Genomic DNA, 14,588 nt, shown 5'->3' with positions numbered 1-14,588 from the left:
AATATTTGTGGGTATATTTCATGAAGGAGAAAGCCGAGGCGTTCGAACATTTCAAAGAATTTAAGTTGGAAGCTGAACGAGACTTAAAACGAAGCATCGAGTGCCTTCGTTCCGATAACGGAGGCGAGTATACATCCCGTGAATTTTCTTTGTTTCTTAAAGAAAATAGAATTAAACGCCAACTAACGTGTTCTAATGCTCCCGAGCAAAACGGGGTTTCGGAGAGAAAGAACCGGACCCTAACCGACATGATCGGAAGCATGATGCACAACAAGAATGTACCGGGGAGATTTTGGGCTGAGGCAATGAGTACCGCTGCGTTTACAGGCAACCGATTGCCACAACAAGGAAAGGGCTACGAGTCACCATACGAGAAGATGTTCAAAATCCGACCGAATGTTAGTTATTTTTGAGTCTTTGGATGCATGTGTTACGTGTTCATCCCGGGGCATCTCAGACACAAGTTAGAGAAAAAGGCAACGAGATGTATTTTTGTTGGTTACGATAACGAAAAGAAAGGGTGGCGATGTTGTGAGCCGAGTACCGGGCGAATTTACGTGTCTCGAGACGTAATATTTGATGAAAACTCATCATGGTGGTCACCGAGTAAAGAAGTGTTACCCGAAACTCAAGACTTAAGACAAGAAGTGGACAAGTATGTTGCTGTGGAGTTAAACAATGAAGAGGAGGTTGAACCCACTGTTCAACCGATTGAGAATCAAACAGAAAGTGCGGGTTTACACAGCAGCCCACGGATCAGCCCCTGGCGCACCGGGTTGTCGACCTGTCAGTCTGGGTCTCAGTCCGACAATCCTAACAGTTCAGCAACCATTGAAGACAATGTGCAAGTTGTTCGAAGGTGCGAACGGGAGAGAAAACAGAACCCGAAATATGCAAATGTCGCCTTACTTGTTAGTCAAGAAACCAAACCCGAGACGGTAGAACAAGCTATACGAGATCTTAAGTGGATGGAAGCAATGAAGCAAGAGTTAGATGCTTTAGCCAGTAACGAGACCTGGCATCTTGTTCCGAAGCCGGGTGATGTCAATCCGATTTTGTGTAAGTGGGTTTTTAAAATTAAAAGGCGGGCCGACGGGTCAATAGAAAGATATAAAGCTCGATTAGTGGCACGGGGTTTTTCACAGGAGTACGGGATCGATTATGAAGATACGTTTAGTCCCGTAGCTAAGCTCGTTTCGGTTCGAGTAATTTTAGCTATCACCGCATGCAAAGGTTGGGATTTATGGCAAACGGATGTGAGTAATGCATTTTTATATGGCGATTTGGATCGGGTAATATACATGGACCACCCGGGAGGTTTTGTAAGTCAAAATTTTCCTAATTATGTTTGTCAGTTAAAGAAAGCAATTTACGGCTTAAAACAGTCACCGCGGGCCTGGTTCGGTAAGATCGGTGAGTTTTTAGAACTTAACGGATTTGTTCCTACAATAGCCGATAACAGTGTGTTCATACGAGCCGAAGGTGACAAAACCGCAATTGTCCTCATTTATGTAGACGACTTAATTATAACCGGCGATTTAGTCTACGTGGTGGAGCAATTAAAAACGAATCTGTGCACTCGTTTTTTCATGAAAGACTTGGGAAAATTAAAGCACTTTTTGGGTCTAGAGCTCGAGTACGAGAATGATGGGTTTATCCTTTACCAAAATCGGTATGTCGTTAATCTTTTGGTAAAATTCGGTATGGAAAGTTGCAAACCGATACAGGTACCCATCGAACCAAACGGGTCTCTTCAAGCCGAAGAAGGAAAAGAGTTGGAAGAAGTAACCATGTATAGGCAAATAATTGGAAGTCTTATTTATTTGACCTTGACTCGACAAATAATTGGAAGTCTTATTTATTTGACCTTGACTCGACCCGACATCGCGTATGTCGTTGGTGTGCTTAGTAGATTTGTTCAAGCTCCGAGAAAACCGCACCTTGAAGCCACTCGGTTAGTGTTGCGGTATGTGAAGTCGACTCCGAGCTATGGTGTTAAGTTTAAGAGGGAGTCGAGTATGGAATTAATCGGGTTTTGCGATGCCGATTATGCTAAAGATCCGGACACGAGACGGTGTACAACCGGGTATGTTTTCTTGATTGGTTCAAGTGCTGTTACTTGGTGTAGCAAAAGGCAGCCGACGGTGTCACTTTCGACTACCGTGGCGGAGTATCGGGCTGCGACTATGGCTGCGCAAGAGTGCGTGTGGCAGGCTCGTTTTATAAACGAGTTAAATCAAGGTAAAAACGAGAAGGTAACCTTGTATGGGGATAATGTGTCTTCAATATTGTTGGCTAAGAATCCCACGTTTCATGCGCGTACGAGACATATAGAAGTTCATTATCACTTTATTCGTGAGAAGGTGTTGAACGGAGAAATTGATTTTAAATATGTTAACACGTTGGAGCAAGCTGCTGATATGTTCACGAAGAGTTTGCCAAAAGAGAAGCTTGTGAAGTTTTGTACTCGCTTGGGAATGAAGGAAGCAAATATCGAGAGGGAGTGTTAAACGAGACGATATTTAAGGGCGGTTCGGTAAATCTCATGGGGTGGCTTGGAGGAGATTTTAAATAACAATTCATTTATTATTTTTTAATTAAGTTAGTCTTATCCTAATTCCTATTGGTTTATTAAGTTTTTTAAGTTAGTCTTTTTCTTAATAAGAAGGAGTCGAAGGTTTCTTTTGTTTGTCAACAGAATTCTTTGTTTCCAATTTATAATAGTGCAGCCCAACTTGAGTTGTTTTTTGGTTTTGTCCTTTGTTCTTTGCTGTACGTACAGCAGCTGCAGATCAACAATATTTGTTTTGTATTCTGCATAAAGGAGATCAGTTATTCTTGATCTTCATCGACTCCACTGTTATATTTAACACATTTGTGTTCATTTATGTTCATTTGTTCATAATCTAAACAAACATAACTGAACAAAGATAAACGAACATAAATGAACATAAACAAACATAAATGAAAACACTTAAATGAACTCAAATTAAAAAATATAAACCTTTAATTAAATGTCTCATCCTGATAATAATTAATTATTTTCTATTATTACTAAACGAACATAAATAAACAGACACAAACGAACATAAATAAATGAACATTCGTGAAAATAAATGAACGAACGAAGCATGTGTTCATGCTCGTTCTTTTAATTAAACGAACACAAATATCTTGTTCGTGTTCGTTCGTTCATTAAATAAACGAAGATAAACGAACTTCCCGTCGAACAGTTCACGAATAGTTCACCTAACGTTTGGTTCGTTTACAGGCCTAGTTGCTTCAGTTTAGATCAGCCTAAAGCTACATTTAAAAAAGAGTAAGAAAGGCACGTCCCTTGTGTAAGTGAACGTTTACTCGACCTACATAGATACCGCCACCAGTACAACCTAACATGGTACACTACTACGCACACAGGTATACTTGAATAATTTATTTTTTGGTCAATGAAACGACAACACTTAATTGCTAATCTTCTTAGTAGCTAGATATTCCGCCACTTTCTTCCCAAACTTCTTAAATAATGCGCCAATCATGTATTTCCCAAAGTGAGAGGTTAACAATGGTTCTGTAATGGCCCTGATCAATCTATCGTTGTAATCAGTATCATCTTGCCCCCAGTTGAATTCAATAACATTCATGTTATCAAGAGAGAACCATCCATCGGCTTCAATAATGTTCCTAAGTTCATCCTCATGTGGAAAATAAAGTGGGAGATTGAATGAGATAATATCTGATTCTTGAACCAACCCCTGGGCGTTAAACAATATATATTAGTTACGGTTTATTGCAATTTTTATTCTATACCATATATGAGAGACAATATGATTAAGCTTCCTTTGCAATCGTCGTCATTGTACTTTCATAAACAGTTGATCAATAACACACAATATAATAACTAATATATTATATCCGCTAACATACCTCTTTGAGCATTTCAAGAAGTGATGCACTGAGAAACTCCCATAAAATGCTACCATCATCGCTAGTTGGATCGTGGCTACCCCGACTACGTAATGTTAGTATCATGTGTCCACCACATACTATTTCTTTAGAGCGTAGTTGTAAAAACTTTGTAAAGTCAGTATGAAATTGCTTTGCATATGCTTGAAACACATTTAGAGGACTTGTTTTCGCCATGTGTATATTTAATTTATTATTTTCAAGACCTTCGGGTACCTTCACATATTGCATAGGCTATAGTCACAAAACAACCCAAATATGATCTCAATTGGTTAATTAGATGGAATTCTAAATTGGCCAAGTTGTATTAAAATTTTGACACTTTAGTACTTGGTAAATTTTGCAACCTTATTCGCCTTTGTATTGGACTCCTTGGATCACAACCCGGTTGGATTTTGGGGTTATATTACTTATTTAAACCGGTTGTATTAACATGATGTAGTAGTGTATATTTTTCTTTCGTTGACTATTATTATATACTTACATAGTTAGATATTACACAAACCTGAGAAAGCCAATGGACACTGTAAGAGGAGTGAACGAGGTGTAGACTGTCATTAGGGAAGAGTCTATCATAGAAGGAACCTGGAACGCCTGAAATAAAACATGGACCAAACTTTTCTCCCTTGTCCTTCTTAAGGGCTTCATAAAAGTTGGCAATAATTTGAAAAGATTGTTGAAATCGTTTCCAAAAAGGTCATTTAAGCACACCTGAAACTGAGGCGTCTTACGATTATTTTCTTGACACGCCTCATGGACCATGTCAATAATGTTAGATGCAACCAACAATGTATTCATGCCGGAGGAGCATCCTAAATCCGCAATCATGAAACAAGTGTCGAAGAAGACACCATGATTCGCCATATCCTTGATTGCACACTTTAAGATTGGTGTAGCTTTCTGTATCACAGTTTTCTGAAAAGTAAGCAAGAATGAATCACTTGAGAAACCAGTATTGATGCATAGTATTTTCAAAACATTTGACTAAAAAAGTTAAAAAGAGTACCTGGAGAAGGGAGTTGTTGGCATAACTTGAATCTCCATAGCCAATATTCATATGAAGAATGTCTACTAGTGTCATGGTTACTTTCCTTTGCCCTGCTCTTGCATGCCCTTCATGCTAATGTTTTACATAGGCCTTCCACAAGTCAAGTCATGATAGGGTTGTTTACTATTTTTATGAAACCGACACCTGTAATTTTGGATCTTTTAATTATTGAAATCCAACAAACAATCTAGTTTATACAAATTAAATTACATCGAAACAGAAGGCAAGCGGGCAACAAACTGCACCGTTACCCCTTTTTGAATCGTAAAACCCAATCTTTTAAAAACTATATTTGCTGATCTTGAAGCCATAACATTACTATCGCAAAACCCTTTTTGGATTTACCATGGTTTAGATTTATGGTTTATTTTGTATTGGAATCAATTATTAATTTGGATTGGTTTTGGTTCTTAATAGCCAAAAAACTTAAAATACACATATACATGCTTAATAGTAAAATGTAAATAGTAATATATTTATTACAATGCTCATCTCTCACACCGTATGTTTGGCAAGGAGCTTTTAGAGGCTTCATGCTTTTAAGAAAAAACTCATACTCAATTAAAAGCCTTGTTTGGTTGAAGGAGCTTGAAGTTTTTAGGTCATGAGAAAAAGTTTAAAGCTTAAAGCTCCAACTAGTAGCGTTTAGAAAGAGCTACAAGCTTTTAGTATTTTAATTACTTAAATAACCTTTCAAAATAAGTACATTTAATATTATTGTTTTTTAGTTATGCCCATTTTGATCATATACATTTTATTAAAAGCTTTCGCTGCCAAACACGTAAATATATCTAAAAGCTACAGCTTCCAGCTAGTTTTGCCAAACATAAACTCTTAAAACTTTTTCCTCCATAGTACTCTACGATTTTACACACCCTCTATGCTACATATGTGGTAACGTGGGATTTTAATGTGTAGGTTTCTTTGTTTATCTAAAGATGCTAACACTGTTTGCAACGTTGCATTATGCCGTCATAGCTTGTTTTAATTGCAATTCTTGTAAACAAATTTTAATTATTAAACAATTAGTATTCACGCTATAGTAATTTCTAGTATTAAACTGCTATCTATGCATTACTTTCTATTCGTAGATCGTACCTTCAATTAGGCTGTCACAGTCTCATAGAAAACATATAATTTTATATAAATTATATAAACTAATACTTTAAATATGAAAAACATATCTAGATAAGACCCAAATAAATAGACGGCTGAAGATTGTTTACGTCAGATAGAGTGATCTGAACGCTTGAGATTTTTGTTTTGGTGTGGTCAGTAAAATGACAACACTAAGTGTCACGTTTAATTAGCAGTCGACCACATACACATGCCTCCAAAAGCCTAAATAGCACAGTTATGGGGTATCCCGATAGCATGTGTTGGTGTCCCTCACTAGTCACATGTGCAACAGCGTAAGTATATCATGTGGCGAAGCTTGGACTTAGTTACGGGGTGACCGAAATCACGAACCTAAGAATTTTCCGGTTAACGATTTGGTTCGTGTCGGTGATTCGGTTCAGGTCAGATCAAATAGCCCCCTTCAATTTTGAGTTTTATAAAAAAAAACTTTTTACTATTTGACTACTATTTTGTAACTTTTGTTTATAAAAACTGTGATATTTAAAAAAAAAAATCAAATGATTGGGTATTATATATAAAAAAAATCAAATCAAGCTTCCTCCAGAGCTCATCCATCTATTCCATCATATGTGAAAGTAACACAATTAAAAAGAATGAAAAACTCTATAAAGAAAAGATAGATGCTTAGTCAAAAGAAGTGAAACTAACACAATTAAAAAGAATGACCTTTGTTAGGGAATTAGAGGACATTAGACGTGAAAGTAACACAATTAAAAAGAATGACTATAAAGAAAAGATAGATGTTTAGTCAAAAGATATTTCTAAACTTAAGAATGACTTTAGTGAAAAATGTTATGTCTATCTAGATGCCAAAGCCAAAATTGCTAAACTTAGGGCTGAACTGGACACATTAAAAATCAAATTTGAAAATGCTAATTTTAATTTTAAAAAATTTGATGTTTCTAGTAAGGTTGTTGAAAACATAATTGAAACCCAATTAAAATGGAAAGATAAAAGGGGTGAAGGGATTGCGTTTGATAGAGTTCCTACTCCTTACAATCATAACTATATGTTTCTTCAACTAACTAAAGAGGACGAAGAGATGGAATCTAAGCTAACGTATGGAAAAAGAGTTGAAGAGGTCACCGTTGAAACGAGCTCAATCAAGCCCGTTGAGTCAGCGCCTGAATGGCAGAGCAATACTAATGCTTCTACGTCATGTGCAGATGAAGTAATAATTGAGAACTGGACTAAAGTTTGTGCTTTATATAATAATAAACTTAAAACAGTTTCCTTTCCTAGTATTTTGAATGTTTTTGATGGTTGTGTGGGCTCTATTTTTAAGAGCAAAAACAACGGTGTGGTTGAAGCTTTACTTTTTGCTATTAATAATGACATGTCTTCTACTAAAATCGATAAGCCAGCTAAAACTGGTAAACACGTGACACCTAATCCTGTTAAAGAAAGTAAATAGAGATTGAAAATTACCCGGGTTATTGGTCATATGGGATGTAGTTTCAGTGTCTATAAGCCATTGGTCGGGAGGTTGAGTGACATTGTGTAAAGTGCCTGCTCGATAATGGTAGGAGCATAAGCAGCAGCATAGGCTTGATTTGGTCTCGGTCCAAGTAGGCCATTACCAGGATTAGCATTTGTGTTGATGGGCCGAGAAGCTGTTGGGTATGGGCTTGGTGAGTTGGGCCAGGTTTGTTGAGTTCGCCAAGGAAACTGATTGGGTCAGGTTTGATTTTGCTGATTGGGTCAGGTTTGGTTTCGGGCTTAAGAAATTTATTGAGTCCAAGTAGGGTGGGATGGGTACTGTTGGTTCTCGCCATTCCAATTTGTGGTGTTAGGATTAGAATTCCCATAATTTCCGGTTCCATAGCCACGTCCTCTGCCCAAATAATTTCGACCATAACCACGACCTCGGCCAAGCGTACGGCCGCGACCACGTCCCTTATCCGATGCATAATCTAAACGAGGGTCAGGGGAATTACTGGCTCAGTTTGTAGTTGCATGTAGGGCTGTACCGGCAGTCGAAGCGGCCGCTGCTGATTGATATTTTTTCGTTGTTCTTCCATTGTGACACGAAAGCGGGCAGCATAGAACGATGGAAGGGGTTCGGTGTTTTGAATGACATTCCGATTCCTTCGTATTGTTCATTAAGACCCGTAATTAATTGAATGACCAAGTGGGCTTCAGAAACTGGAGCATCCACTTTTGCAAGTTGATCGGAGAGCACTTTTAATTCTTGACAATATGCATGCATATTAGGAAAATTATCAAGACGGGGTGTTGGCAAACTTCGTTTTCAAATAGACGGCACGAGTAGCTTTACTGTCATTGAAGATCTGTTCTAAGGCACTCCACGCGTCAAAGGCAGTGGTATCTTTGTTTAAGATGGTTTGAAGTAAACCGTTTGAGATGGTACTATAAATCCATTGAAGTACGATGGCATCAATTCTTTCCCACAAATCAAGGGCAAGAGGAGGAGGTAACGAGGTTTTGTCATCTGCTGTCTTTGAGGAGCTCTGGGTGGGTGTAGGTTTGTTTGTAGTGAAATGATCAAATACCAAAAACGCTTTGCAATGGATCTTAAAGAGTTCCGACCACGAGATATATTGGCCGGATTCGTTGTCTAGGGTTATGGGAATAAAATTTTTTATGTTTGTAACGGTGACGGCAGGATGTAGTTTAGATTCCATTGTTCAAAAGATGATGAAGAGAGGTTAGAAGGAGATGTAGTATGGGGCGGAAGTGTGGGATCGGAATAAAATGCCGCAAGTGAAAAAAAAAAGGTAGGTGGTGGCTAGCTAGGTTAATTGCTTTGATACCATGATAGAAATATGAAAGAGATAATATTTTTGCTCAAGTCCCTTCGTTCCTCTCATTCACCTTTAAGATAATACGTATGTGATCTCATATTTTGGAGATAAGATCCTAGTCATCGATACTAAATAATATTAATTACAATATGATATAAATGATAAATATAAGTCTATTAAAAACTTTAATGAAATATCAACATAAATAAATTACATAATCATAAATCCAATGAATACTAATACTGCATAACGTATTTAATCAACAATACATACTTACAAGGCGAGAAGTTGCACTGCAAATACGTCTACACCTACAGTAAGAACAGCTTAATACAAAGCAATATGGGAAAAAAATGTAGAGGAAAAGAAAAAAGAAAAGCTATAACTGAACCTCTAATAATACAACATATGATAAGAATATCCTTGCGCCAACAGCAGTGAACCACAGTCCCACTTCCTTTCTGTAGTTAATCATGCCAGCAAATATACAAATTACGGATTAAAAAAAACAATTTTGAAATCCAGCCGTAAGTAAACAAATCGGCTTTGAACTTTAGGCCTAACTAAGCAAATCAATTTTGAAATTTAGCTAGAAATAAACAAAATAATTTTGAAATCTGCTCTAAATTTTAAAGTTTCTGTAGGACATAGAGTCACAATATTTATAAAAATAATAAAATAAAATAAGTATAACGATACTCTCGTTATACAAGAAAAATACATTAGTACAATACCGTGTGCAAAATTAAAAAAAATAAGGAAATAAATATAAAGTATATAAATATTCATGCTGATGTCTTTGGTGAAAACTTCAACAGTAACTTCTTGACTTGAGTCTTCCACCCATTGAGTGTCTTCACATTCGTCTTAGTTTTCTTTGGTGTGGCTAACTCCATTGACTGCAACAAAGGATGAACAAAAAAATATACATATTAAGCGTGGTTGAGGCACGCATTTAATACGTTTCCCTTAAAACAGATTTCGGGTCTCTACTAAAGAGTCCGTCTGCCTCCCACGATACAACAACCGGAACAGTGCGTGTACTGCCGGAGATGGCACTCGCACCCAAGATTGCATTAGGTAAAGTGGTGTTATTGAAAAGAAATAGGAAAGAATAAGATGTTTACGGAAATGAGTAGTGAGTACTCCTCTCTATAGGTTTCCACATATGAGGTATTCAAGTGTTCTCACTTCTTCAAGAATTCTTTCTCTCTATGAATGAGACACAATAGAACTCTTATATAGAACCATGCATGCTTGAAGAAACTCTTATTAATTAGAGACTTAATATTATTATACATTAAACCTTTAATAAAGTGATATAAGTATTATAGTTAAGAAACATAAAACATCAATTAAGAGTTTAGTCTTCAATTCATCACTTGAAGAGTCACATATAATAAAACCATCAATTATCCATTCACCATATTTTCCAACAGTTCCATGATTTTTTTTAACGGCCAACAAACATAGAATGCCTAGGTACTCCGTACGGGGTGACCCATTGGTAAAAGTCCACCATCAGCTGGCCCAACCCAGCCGTACGGAGCCCCTAAACGCCTCCAAGTTATCTCCAGTTCCGGGGAAAACTCATCGCTCGAAGGCCCACTGGTGGTAAAACTCAGATGCCAAAAGGATCGAACTGAAAATCATAAAGATCTCAGTCTTCCTTCATTGAGCCACCCATATTCCTCCAAAGTGTTGTAAGTGGGAATTGAACTTGAGTCTCCAATTGAGAAACCCAAGTACCCTACCACTACACCACATTGGATGGTAACGGTTCCATGAATTTAAAGGGCTCAATTTGCAATTCATTGTGAAATTGAGCAATGCATGACGTGAAATAGATCACCTGTGGTACATAACCGGCATATCAGAAGCCTTCCAAATTGAAATCTTGTCAAAAATCTCAACTCAACTCTAAGGAAATTAGCATTTACATATCCAAACAATAATTAGGAGAATTCCTAGTAGAGTAAACCGACAGATGACAACTGATGTGCAATGGAATAAATCTCTTACGTCGTTGGAGGATGATCCTTAATTAAAGATGTATAACCTTGATGTAATAAGCAGCTACCTTTCTTAATCTCAACTTCTGACATCGAGGGTTTACCCACAAATCCTGTAAATTATGAAGACCACGAAGATGACTGTGAATAAATTACCGATTTATAGAAACTGGTTGAGAAGAGATTCGACGGAAAGGATGAACTCCGATTATATATATGTCATTTTTAATGCTTGATAAACGTGGGAGAGATTGACCGCAACCGCCGGAAGAGACGAATTAACACGTGATGAAAGAAGTAACTGCTTTTTTATGATATTAGACGGCTGTGATTGAATGTTGGTTGAATTTGGATGGCTTAGATCAATTTCCACTCTTCTGTAACCTATATATATAATTAATTAAGGAGAATGTTGTAGTCGACATCTAGCATGCTTAAAGCTATGAGGATGGTTGTAATTTCATGATTGTCTGATAGAATTAAGAATGTTGAAAATGCAACATGTATCTATCAATTTTATATCAAACAGGTTTGATGTTTAATGGTGTTTTCTTGTGTTTGGGCTAGTAATTGGAGAGTTCGTGGGCTTGAAAGCTGAAGACATTAACTTAAGCTTGATGCTGGGCAACTTCGGCTTTTGATGCTGGGCTGGTGCTTGCTGCTTTGGTTAATGGGTTAGCTTGTTATATAAACGATAGATATCAAGGATATGGAAAAAAATAATAATTATCACTAATCTTTCGTCAGATTTAGACTTTCATTGAAGGTTTCATGATTTTGTACGTTGATTTGGTCAAATCGTTGCGTTAATAGTCTCAATTTGGCTGTTCACTCGTTCTCATTTGTATTCCTCTGTTCTTGTATTGTTCTTGAGCAAAGCAGGTGTGATTTAGAGTCAGACTTGGTGTGTGTGACAAAGAAGATTAAGTTAAAGCAATAAAAGATAACTAAAATTAACATCCGACGACTCAAACCACGATCATAGACCTAATAAATCATAAAATAAACGTAACTAATAAAATAACCCAACTTCTGCAACCTCTTTGATCCGCTTCAGACCCGTATCCATGACCCACTTTGAATTTGTCAAGATTAATCAAACAGCATATACCCGTCTGAACATTTGAGTGATTCATTTTTTTATCAATGAAATGACGACAGTTAAGTGTCTTGTTTTGTTAGTAGCTAATTGTTCAGCCGCATTCTTCTCATACTTCTTAAATAGCTCGTCGATAATGGAGTTCCCGAAATGAGAAGTGAACAATGGTTCTGTAACAGCTCTTATCAATTTGGTTGTGTTGTTCACACGGTTATTACAATCGGTATCATGTTGATCCCAGTTGACTTCAAAAATATCCATGTCCACAAGAGCAAATGATCCATCTGCTTCAATAATGTTTCTAAGTTCATCCTCGTGTGGAAAATAAAATGGAAGATTGAATGAGTTAATATCTGGTTCTCGAACCAGCCCCTGTGAGTGAAAGCATAAACAGTTAGCCTAGCATATTCTTCGTTAATTCGAGTTAGTATATTATACATGGATACATGAAACCTTTATACCTCTTTAAGCATTTCGAGAAGTGACATGGTGAGTAACTCCCAGAAAGTGCTACAATCATCTTTAGTAGGATCAAGGCTACTCCGACTATGAAATGTTAAAACCATGCGGCCCCCTTGTACGATTTCCTCAGATCTTAGTCGTAAAAACTTTGTAAAATCGGTGTGAAATTGCTTTACATATGCTTGCAATACATCTACAGGACTTGTTTTCGCTAGTACACATTTAGCTTATTATTTTCAAGGCCTTCAGGTACCTTCACATATTACATGAACCGAAGTTTATCATCTAAAACAGTCACAAAATAACCTAAATATGATACTGGTTAAATGGGATTCCTACGAAACACATCTATGCAGATTTGTTTCTCAAAAACTTGTCTCTTATATTATATTTTAATTCCATCTTGAGAATAATACATGCAGGATGTTCTAGACATATGTTCCATCACTAGTGTCTAGTTAAATACTACACAAACCTGAGAAAGCCAGTGAACACTGTATGAGGAGTGAATAAGATGCAAACTTTTGTCTGGAAAGAGTCTCCCATAGAAGGATCCGGGAGCAGCTGAAACAAAACAAGGACATTCGCCCTTGTCCTTTCTAAGGGTTTTATAAAAGTTGGGTAGTAATTTGAAAACATTGTTGAAATCATTTCCAAAGAGGTCATTTAAGCACACTTGAAACTGTGGTGTCTTGTGATTATTTTCTTGACACACCTCATAGACTGTATTTATAATGTCATATGCAACCAACAACGTATTCATACCAGAGGAGCATCCTAAATCTGCAACCATGAAACAATGGCCGAAGAAGATATCTTGATTTGCCATAGCCTTAATTGTACGCTTTAAAAATGGTGCCGTTTTTTGCATCACGATATTCTAGATCAGAAAGCAAGAATAAAACAATTAGCGAAACCATTATTAAAAGTATAAGTTAGAACAATTAATAGTATGCTCAAAAAATTTGACTTCGAGATTAAAAAGAGACCGTAAAATGGAGTTGTTGGCATAACTTGAATCTCCACTCCCACTATTCATATGAAGAATGTCTTCTAATGTCATGGTTAGTGGTTACTCTGTGCTACTGGTAGTGCTTCATGTTATGGCTTTAAATAGGCCTTGAGGACTTCCAAAGGGCAAAAGTTAACAGGTCAGGAGAGCGTCAATGTCAATATCCAATAATAAACCTTTATGGATTAGACTATACTTAATTGTTTAATTATGATAGTTTTGTATTAATAACTGAAGAAACACGAGTTTGACCGGGGTGTGAATGGGTTGTGGATGAACCGAGAATCTAGAATCCATGAATATGTTGTGATCTACAATAACAATGTTGTTAGCCTCGTTATATGAAGAGGGGGGGGGGGCTAGAGTAAGATCAGATTCCTTTTACCATCTGATGGTGTCCGGGTATGGAATGTCGATAGTGGATGCCGTTTTGCACTGGGCCCACTGCTTAGTAATATTGTCTCGTTTGTGTGGTTGTCGCCGTGGTTTGACGCAAACCTGAGGTATAAGTAGCGCCACCCTGTTAGTGCTTATTACTATGCGTAGCTCTGATACTAATGGTGGTCCCGAATGTACCTCCATATGTATGGCATTCTTGGACTCATTTGCTCCAAGTGATGCGTCTGTGTGTTCCCCTTTTTTGGCGTTTTCACTCTTGACAGTTTTGGTCTGCTTAAGCTTGCGCTCGGATCCGAGCTAGATCCGGGATATATCCCTTCAATTTTTATTACGCTTTATTAAAGCAAATTGTAAACAACTTCAAATTGATAAGCTTGAAGTAATTGAAATCATCAACAGATCAAATTTTAATTAGGGGCATTTACATATATCTCTTATTACATATTTACCCAACTCATAAAAATCAGTTACATATTTCTTATTCCTAAACCACATATATTACATATTTACACATTTCATTTAAATTATCTGATTAAATGACTATTTTACCCTTAATTTTAGTTACATATATACCAACCCAAAATTTCAATTATATATATCCCGGCCCTTAAATTAAAAATATCAAATTTACCCATTTTAAAATATTGTCTTAAAATAAATTATAGAATGACTATTTTACTCTTTATAT

At 36.8% G+C, this 14,588-nt stretch overlaps 2 pseudogenes across 1 annotated transcript; both read right to left on the bottom strand.

Annotated features, from left to right (window-relative positions):
* Positions 1 to 3,423: 3,423 nt before the first annotated feature.
* On the bottom strand, positions 3,424 to 5,051 carry LOC143532157 (S-adenosyl-L-methionine:benzoic acid/salicylic acid carboxyl methyltransferase 3-like; annotated as a pseudogene). The gene is made up of 4 exons (XR_013135129.1): positions 4,970 to 5,051; positions 4,469 to 4,878; positions 3,925 to 4,179; positions 3,424 to 3,752 (listed from the first exon to the last, which is right to left on the bottom strand). The product of XR_013135129.1 is annotated as an S-adenosyl-L-methionine:benzoic acid/salicylic acid carboxyl methyltransferase 3-like (transcript).
* A 7,009-nt stretch (positions 5,052 to 12,060) lies between these two features.
* LOC143532191 (S-adenosyl-L-methionine:benzoic acid/salicylic acid carboxyl methyltransferase 3-like) lies at positions 12,061 to 13,552 on the bottom strand (annotated as a pseudogene).
* Between the last annotated feature and the right edge of the window lie 1,036 nt (positions 13,553 to 14,588).

Source organism: Bidens hawaiensis, unplaced genomic scaffold (assembly GCF_021521415.1).
Source record: "Bidens hawaiensis isolate Kalapana, Puna unplaced genomic scaffold, B.hawaiensis_p1.1 tig00009385_1, whole genome shotgun sequence".
Lineage (NCBI taxonomy): Eukaryota > Viridiplantae > Streptophyta > Magnoliopsida > Asterales > Asteraceae > Bidens > Bidens hawaiensis.
The sequence above is the reverse complement of the archived record's forward strand: the minus strand, read 5'-3'. Positions and strand labels throughout refer to the sequence as shown.